The sequence below is a fragment of the Acomys russatus genome, chromosome X, assembly GCF_903995435.1.
Source record: "Acomys russatus chromosome X, mAcoRus1.1, whole genome shotgun sequence".
Taxonomy (NCBI): Eukaryota; Metazoa; Chordata; class Mammalia; order Rodentia; family Muridae; genus Acomys; species Acomys russatus.
Window position 1 is genome coordinate 124,633,726 of NC_067169.1, and position 8,590 is coordinate 124,642,315.

Consider the following 8,590-nt stretch of genomic DNA (forward strand, 5'->3'; position numbering starts at 1 on the left):
GTGCATGCTATAGGGATTAATTACTTAAGTGTTCCTTGCTCTCTGTATAAGAAACCTTTTTAAGGCACATGTGTCATTGTAAATGATGCACAAACTAAAGATATTAATAAATGTTACGAATAGAAAACTGAGTTACATGTTTTAAGTTTTTACTATACTTTTATGAAATGACATTTAACCATGTGTAAAGAACAAAATAATTTTATTTATATTAATGATTTGTTAAGCAATATAACCTGGGGCTGGAGAGATGGCTCAGAGATTAAGAGCACTAGCTGCTCTTCCGAAGGTCCTGAGTTCAATTCCCAGCAACCACAAGGTGGCTCACAACCATCTATAATGAGATCTGGTGCCCTCTTCTGGTGGACAGGCATATATATGGGCAGGACACTGTATACATAATAAATAAATAAATCTTTAAAAGAACCATTTTTTTAAAAAGAAATGTAACCTGAATTTTTCCATGCATATTTACAGAAGCAGTAGTTGAAAAGGTAGTCACTGTGGTTAGAGGAGAGGGGGAGGGTTAGGGAATAAGGAGATTAGGGTTAGGAAGTTAGGGTGAGGTTTAGGTTTAGGGTTAGAGTTAAGGTCGTTAGGGTTAGGGTTACTCATGGTTAGGGTTGAGGGTTAGGGTTAGGGTTGCTGTAAATTTAAAGGTGGGGTCTATTATTAGCCCTATAATTATTATGGTGTTATTTTCTTACCTACTATCAATCAATGAAAGGCCAGATACCTGTTGTATTTTAAAGTCACCTTGCTTCACCTGGGGCAGGGCAGATTTTAATCCCCTAAACTACCTTCCATATCTCTCTACCCTCATCCCGTGCCATCTGCTTCTAATAATTTCTACCAAGCTACCTCCCAGCCATAATCCCAAGTGCTTGCTAATGTTCTTCCTCTGGGCCAAATCCTCCACCCACGCCGGCCATGCGCTTCTTACCCCACCTCACCCATGGCGGTGACCTCCTTCCTTTTCTTCCTCTGCTCTCTCTTCTCCTTCCCAAGATCCTCTCTGCCCTCAGATCACAGGGACCTTAGCCACACCTATCCCATTTGCCCAGGTCTGTTGGCTTTTCATTGGTCAAACAGGAGTAAGATTTTAGGCAAGATGACAGAGATCATTTGGGTAAATGAGTCTGCTCATTTGGGCAGCAACCAGAGCAGCCGCCACCAACTCTCCTTTTCTGTCTAAATAAAAAGGCCATTTTTAACATAATATACAGTAAAAACAATTATTAAACAATTATAGAAGCAAATAGGTAAGACGTAAATAATATCTAGTCAAGAGGTATTTAGCAACCTTGAAGGAAATATTATTTATTCTATCTTAGTGAATGTAAAATTCTGAAACTAAATCAATCTCTATCAGCTCTGAACCTAAATCTCATCTCTATCAGCCTAAAAACATCTATCTAAACATAGAACATCTTAACCCATAATCAACTAAGCTTAATTGTAAAACTATAACTCTCAGGTCTTCGACCCCTTCAGAGACTTGAGAAGGAATAAAATTAAGTACCTGAATAAACAGAAAGTGCAGCTTTGCAGCATCCATAATAAGTTTTAAAAAATGTTTGCTGCCTAGACAGTCACCCAAAAACTCTATAGCATTAGAGCATCATCTTCAGCCTTCCGTCCCAGTATATCTGACAGGCATTTTTGAAGCAGGAACAATTAAGGACTTGCTTACCCTCTCTTGGCAGGGTTTGGCATTTGACTCAGCCTGCATCCAAGCTAGCTTATTTCTGGCAGAATTCTGTCTGTGGCAGAAACAGGGGCAATTTTGCCCAGTGGTTTGTTTGCCATATTTGAAGCCATCTCCTAAAGGAGATTCTTTAATGCTCACCATCTTATTTGAGGTAGACTGAAGATGCTGCCAGGAGCTGACATGTCTTAAGTCAAAGAATCCTTAAAGTAATAAAAACATCTTTAAATGCCATATACTGTAGGGCTCTTAGGTTTTTGAAGACCACCTATTTATTCACTTTCATATCATCTATAGAATCATATCTTTATGTTAACCCTTGGATATATATTCCTATGCTAAATTAAGCTAGTATCTGACATATGTATGTGTGTATTAAAGATAACCTTAAATTTGAATTCTATACCAATGAAACAAGATAACCTTATTTGTTATTAACAATTAAAGCTTTAAGTTGAAGCATAGATTCAGTAATCTACATTTTGTCTTGTTATTCCTATATGATATTTCTGTATTCCCCTTTTTTCTTTTCAACCCCTTCTCCTTACCTAAGAAAGGAAGAGAAGACAAAAAGAAAAAAAGAAATCCCTGATTCTAACTTTGTTTCCTCTATGAATAAAACTATTAATAACTTACAACCAACTCCCAATAATAATAAACATTCATAGCCCAAGAAAACAAACACAAACCTACCCAACCTCCCTTAAGGGAAATGGGGCATTCAGTCTTTTGGGGATTTTTCTTGTTTTTTGTTTGTTTTTCATGGTTGCTTCTCACTGATTTTGGATGAAGAATGTCTTTGGTGGGGCAAATAAAATTGGGAAAAATGGTTAAGCATCTTAGCAATAACATTTGTGGTCCAGTCTCTAAATATTGAGAAATTTTAGGCTTAATAGAAGTCCGGTTTGGAACAGTCTGAAATGCTGGACCAATTGAGATCAGCAGCTTTCTTCAAAACTGTCCTGGGAGCAGGCTCTGATGAGGAATAGCAATAGAAGCAGTCAAGGCTAGAACATGTAGGACCCTGGAACAGTGGTGTCAGTATCTGGTTCTTTTGTTCTGAAAACTTATAATTTCTCACAAGCATGATGCATTTCTAAAATTATGAATGTATAAGATGTGCAGGAGCTCAAATCAATTAAGGATGGCTCTCTGCCCTTTGTATGAGCAGAAGAAAGAAAGACGTATAAATCTTCATTCATGCCATATGAAGAGGAAGGCATGTGATAATAAGTTATTGGGATTCTGTAGCCAACAAGAAACATTGGCTATGCATAGACATTTATGTCTCATCCAGTGTCAGAGCTATCCCCATGTAGCGAGATCAGCAATGTAAGTAACCTGTTTGTTTTGCAGTCTGAAGTTATATACTTAGAGACTGATATAATTTATCAGTCTCTCTTTTACCTACATCTGTTTTATTTTGACTTCTCTCAAAGAGGATGTATATTACCATTATCACTGAACATACAATCATTATCATGTTAAAATCAAAGCAAGGTTTTATAGATCTAAATGTCCTTCTCTGGGTTCTATGGTGCCTGATGTATTAGGCCAAGCCCCTACCTGTCTCTTGATAGAATGCCTCCTGTTTAAAGAGACAAGCTGGTTGTCCTAAGCAATAGAGAAGGTATTATGTTTTCAATAAACTTTATATAAACCCCTTTTAAACTTTAGAGTTTAGGCATACCCTAGGCATCTTGTAACTGGTTTTTTACATTTGTTTTGTACCACTCCTTTTTTCCATATGGGATGAATGGTTTCACCTTTTTAACATATGAATTGTAGCCACCTGTCCCCCGTGAAAATGTCTCACATTAAGAAGGATAAGCTAGCTGCCAGGACAGGGTTGACACCTCAACTCAGTCAGCATTCAAAAGCTTTTTCATATGGGAGGCATGCAGTTTACATGCTTGTCTCCCCACCCAACTTTGAGTCCTTACATTGATCAACAGAACATATATCTTTTAGGCCAAATTGCCCTTTGGCACCAGGTCTCCCATGGGAGCCCCACTTTTTAAGGAAATTGGCTGGCCTTTTCAGAGCAGTATGACATCATTACCCCTTACATAAACATAAGATATTTTATATCAGTAGGGACATATCATCCATTATTAAGAAAGAGGAACTTACATAGTAACTTTAAGGAAAAAAAGTTGTCATTTTGAATCCTTTGTAAAAAGCTTATCTTATCAGCAGGGAGTCCTATCCTGACTTATTGAGTAGAACAGGCTGGTTTAGAATTTACAGAGATCTTCCTGTCTCTGTTTCCTCTGTGTTGGGGATTAAGGGTGTGTGTCACCACCATCCTGTTCAAATATTTCATCTTAATTCCAGTCAAAATCTTCAAAAATCTCATGTTTTAGCAATGTCAAACAACAAAAATATCCTCTCTATTTCCACTATATGGAAAAACAAAAACTTTCAAGCTAATTTCAAGCAAAGAGACAAGAAAACTTTAAGATTTGGGCTAGTTGTGGTGGAGCCCTGTCTATCATTCCCTGAAATCTAGGCATTGGTAAAGTGCATTGGTAGACCCTTTGCAGAAAGACTTGACAAACATCTTGCAGGTAGAGCGCTCAGAGCTGTAGCTACCATCAACTCTATTGAGCCCTGTTCCATCCTCCATTCTTATTACATGTAACTTAGTATTATATCCCTTGGCTTTTCCCCCACGTTCTCCCTGAACTTTTGTAGAGGGTGCATTGAAAATTGTGATCACCATTAAACACATTGCAACCAGGTCTATGACAACAACAGCCAAAACAAAGCCAGAAAATATCCAAGCACCCTCTGCTATGGTACTTTTTACTTTAGGTACAGTTCTAGGTCTAGCTCTGCCAAAGAAGGCTGCCTGCCTCCCAGTTTCACCTCTCCAATCTGCCATGTTTCCATACCTGCCTCTGCTTTGTGAGAGCTAATCCCATGGGCAGCAGCAGGGAACAGTGCCTATGAAATGCATTTGTCTTTGGTCCCCCACTCTGTGGTTAAGAAACTGTCTTTCACCTAGGACTTCTCAGGCTATAAACTTAGATTTAATCCACACATTGGTTCACCATTTGTTGCTGTTAATTTAAAGGTAGAGTCTAATAATGATTATTTTTGTCCCTATAATTATTATGGCAGTATGTTCTAACCCACTAGCAATCAATAAAAGACCGGACACCTGTTGTATTTTAGAATAGCCTTGATTCACCTGGGGCAGGGCAGATATTAATCCCCTAAACTACCTTCCATATCTCTCTACCCACATCCCATGCCATCTGCTTCTCATAATTTCTATCAAGCTACCTCCCATCCATAATCCCATATACTTGCTAATTATCATCATCTGGGCCAAGTCTCCATCCACGCCAGCCTCCTACCTTCTCCTCTTCCTCTGCTGTCTCTCTCCCAAGATCCTTCACTTCCTAAGCTTGGGAACCTTTACCATGCCTACCTTCTTCCATCCCTTATTGGTCAAACAGGGACACATTTTTAGGCAAGGTTACAGACATCATTTTGGTGTATGTGAGAATGTGCTCGTAGCAAGCAAACCTTGGGAGACAGTAATTAGTATCAAAATACATCAGACCAATCTCCAACACTCTAGTCTCCTGGTTTCTGATTTCCACAGCTGGTTCCTGAACCAGTACATCAGGAACCCCCTAATCATTGTGGGTGAGTGGACCTCTCTCCTCACGATGGATAACTCAAATTCTCAGTGCAAAAAGAATAAGTTAAAAATCCTGAATGGTATTCTAGAATGTAGGCAACTTTCTTTCTCAGATTAAAAAAAAAACTTGATTATGTCTATGACAAGATTCTTAAACTGTGCCCTTGAAAGCTGGTAGGGGAGATCTATGATGAACAAAATTGGGAGTGAATGGCAATTCTTGAACACAAGAAAGAGATAGAGGACAAACTTCCACTGTACTTTTTCCTTATAGTTACAGCCATTCATAGTTGCCTTCTGGGATCTGTTATCACTTGACTGTCTTTGACTTCGGTAACAGAACCTGGAGAGACAGAAAAAGCTGCGGACTCTGCTGTGAGCAGGCATACCTTGACTACTGCTAGCTCAGTAGATAAAGACCCAGCCAAACCAAAAGTAATTTCCCTATACCCCAAGTTGGGTCAACTCGGTGAAACTGAGACTGAAGGAGAATTATCACCACCATAACCATGTAGTACAGCCTCAAAGGGAATGGCAGCAGCTTCCTGTTCCCCTGTAGGGGCATGGCCCAGTGTGGTCAAGGCAGTGGCCTCACAGGTAAATCCTTGGGTAGCCCCCTCTAGTTTTCCTACTGCACCTATGTTGCCCCTCTATGAGACTATGTTAAACCCCAAAAAGGACAAATCTGCCACCCAAGCTGTCTCTAATTCTCCAGCCTTGGGGTGGCAACAACCCGCCTCAAAGAGTTTAGGAATCTCATTCCATGAAACAAAATTTTAGATAAGCAGTTAGTGAGAGTGGGTTACATTCACTGTTTGTTGGCCGAATGTTCGAGTCTATGTCCACCACTTTAAATACATCACTGGAAACATATTAAGTGAGCAATCTTATCTAGAGGGCAGTTCCTTCTATGGAAATCTGCATTCTATGATGAGGGAAAAGTGCTCAGACAAGGAAACTTGGCTCAAAATGTTCAAATCTGTCCTGAGGCCCTCCAGGGAGAAGGTAACTATGCTTATCCTGCTACTCAAATGTTAGGCCCTCCTATTTCCATCAGGTGCAATTGTGTGCCATTCAGGCCATACAGAAAACTACCGAGGGGGCTACAGTACTGCTCAGTGGATTAAAACAGAAAACAAACAACACTTTGCAGACTGTCTATAGAGTTCAAGAAGTGCTCATTCAGCATATATAACATTATGCAGCCGCAAATGCCTTAACAAAAGTACTCCTTTGGGAAGGTGCTACCACGGAGGCACATACAACAATTGTTCCAGTGCAGAATAGAGAACTGGAGGCTTGGATAACTGCCACTAGAGACTTAGGTACTACCCTCAATCAGACAGAAAGCTTGGCAGCTTCTCTAGCTATGCATTTAAAAACAGGACACTGGAGACAAAAGCAAGGCAGGATATTGGAGGTTAGGGCTACTTTGCCCATAAATGTCCTAATAAGATGCAAGACAAAACTGCAAAACATCCCCCCATCAATCTTCACAAAAGGTAAGAAAGGGTTCCATTGGGCCAAAGACTGCCACTCTAAATTCTACCAAAGATGGGCAGCCTTTAAACTTCCAGCAAGGCAACCCCTAGCCCCACAATTAATGGGGAAAACCACAAAAATACTATGGACAATTCCTGTTAGTATGCATCAGTCCCACCTTCAGTTGAAATTAGAGGATAATATATTCTGTGATGCTGGGGAAGAGAGAGCTTGTTTCAGAAAGGAAGTTCCCACTTCTTGGAAACGTTGCCTTGGGCAGCCTAACAATCTTGACAAATAGCATGGCTGATCACATTATGTGACAATGATGGTAATCAAGGGGCAATTACACCTTGTAGGGTTCTGCTGGAAAGGTTGAAGTCTGGTGGATTTAGATAGTCAACTGAGCTTGTTCCATTACAACAGACTCCCTTTCTCAGTGGGGTTCTTTCTTTGCTTAATCTGGGGAACCCCAGATTTTGTAAGGAGCATCAGTCCTCAGGGAAGATTACAAGCCTTACAATATTCATCATGTATATTGGGGTAATTTCAGAGGGAAACAGACTGGCCATGTAGTGACGGACTTCCTGTCATCCCCTTTAGAACGAGCTTGGTTGCTCCATTCTAGATTTCACAATTCAGCTCTATCACAAGCTTTTCCCGCAATTATCCATATATTCCTGTAAGCATTTAATTTGTGCCTGTACTACTTGCAATCCCTTGCTACCTTTAGGTTCCCTACAACCAGTTGGTACCAATCCTAGAGGTCTTTGTCCCAACAGCTTGTGGCAAATGGATGTGACCCATGTTCCAGAGTTTGGTTGTCTTAAAAATGTACACATCATTATTGACACATTTTCCTCATTCTTGTTTGCCATGGCCCAACCTAAAAAAATGCCAAGATGGTGGCTGCTACCATTAAAACTGCTATGTTGGTAATGGGTGTGACATATTCAATTAAGACTGACAATGGCCCAGCATATTACCAGCTTTCCTTTTATAACCTTTTACTCTGAATTGAATATAACACATACATCCAGATTCCTTACAATCCCCAAGAACAAGCCTTAGTAGAAAGAGCCCATGCTTTTCTTAAAAACAGCCCTGCTAAGAACATTCTCATTTACTTCTAACCAGACCAATATCAAATAACTTCTCAGATCCCTCTTCTATAGAAGACTGTCATGCTAGGAATGATGGTTCAAAGGCACAGTATTAATTAAATATTGTTATTTATTACAGATTCAATATATAATATGCATTATAATGTACTTAGTGAATCAGTGTTAGATGAGGGTTCTAAATGGGACTCTGTCTTTTTTTATTAATTTATTCATATTACATCTCAATGGTTATCCCTTCCCTTGTATCCTCCCATGGGACTCTGTCTTAAACAAAGAAAACAAATCATAATTATATTCATTAAAGGCCAGCTGACTGCATTTTTCTTCCTTTTCCTAATTAAACCTAATGTAATTTTGATTTTTTTTTTTTTGAAACAGGGTTTCTTTGTGTAGCCCTGGCTGTCCTGGACTTTCTTTGTAGATCAGGCTGGCCTTGAACTCACAGTGATCCACCTGCCTCTGCCTCCCTGAGTGCTAGGATAACAGCTATGCTCCTCCACTGTGCCTAGCTTGATTTATTTCTCTATTGTTCCCTATGCTATTTTCTCTAATCATGTCCAAAGTTAAGTCAACTTGTTTCTTTGTATAAGATGACCCACAATTTTTCCAGTTAAAATATCA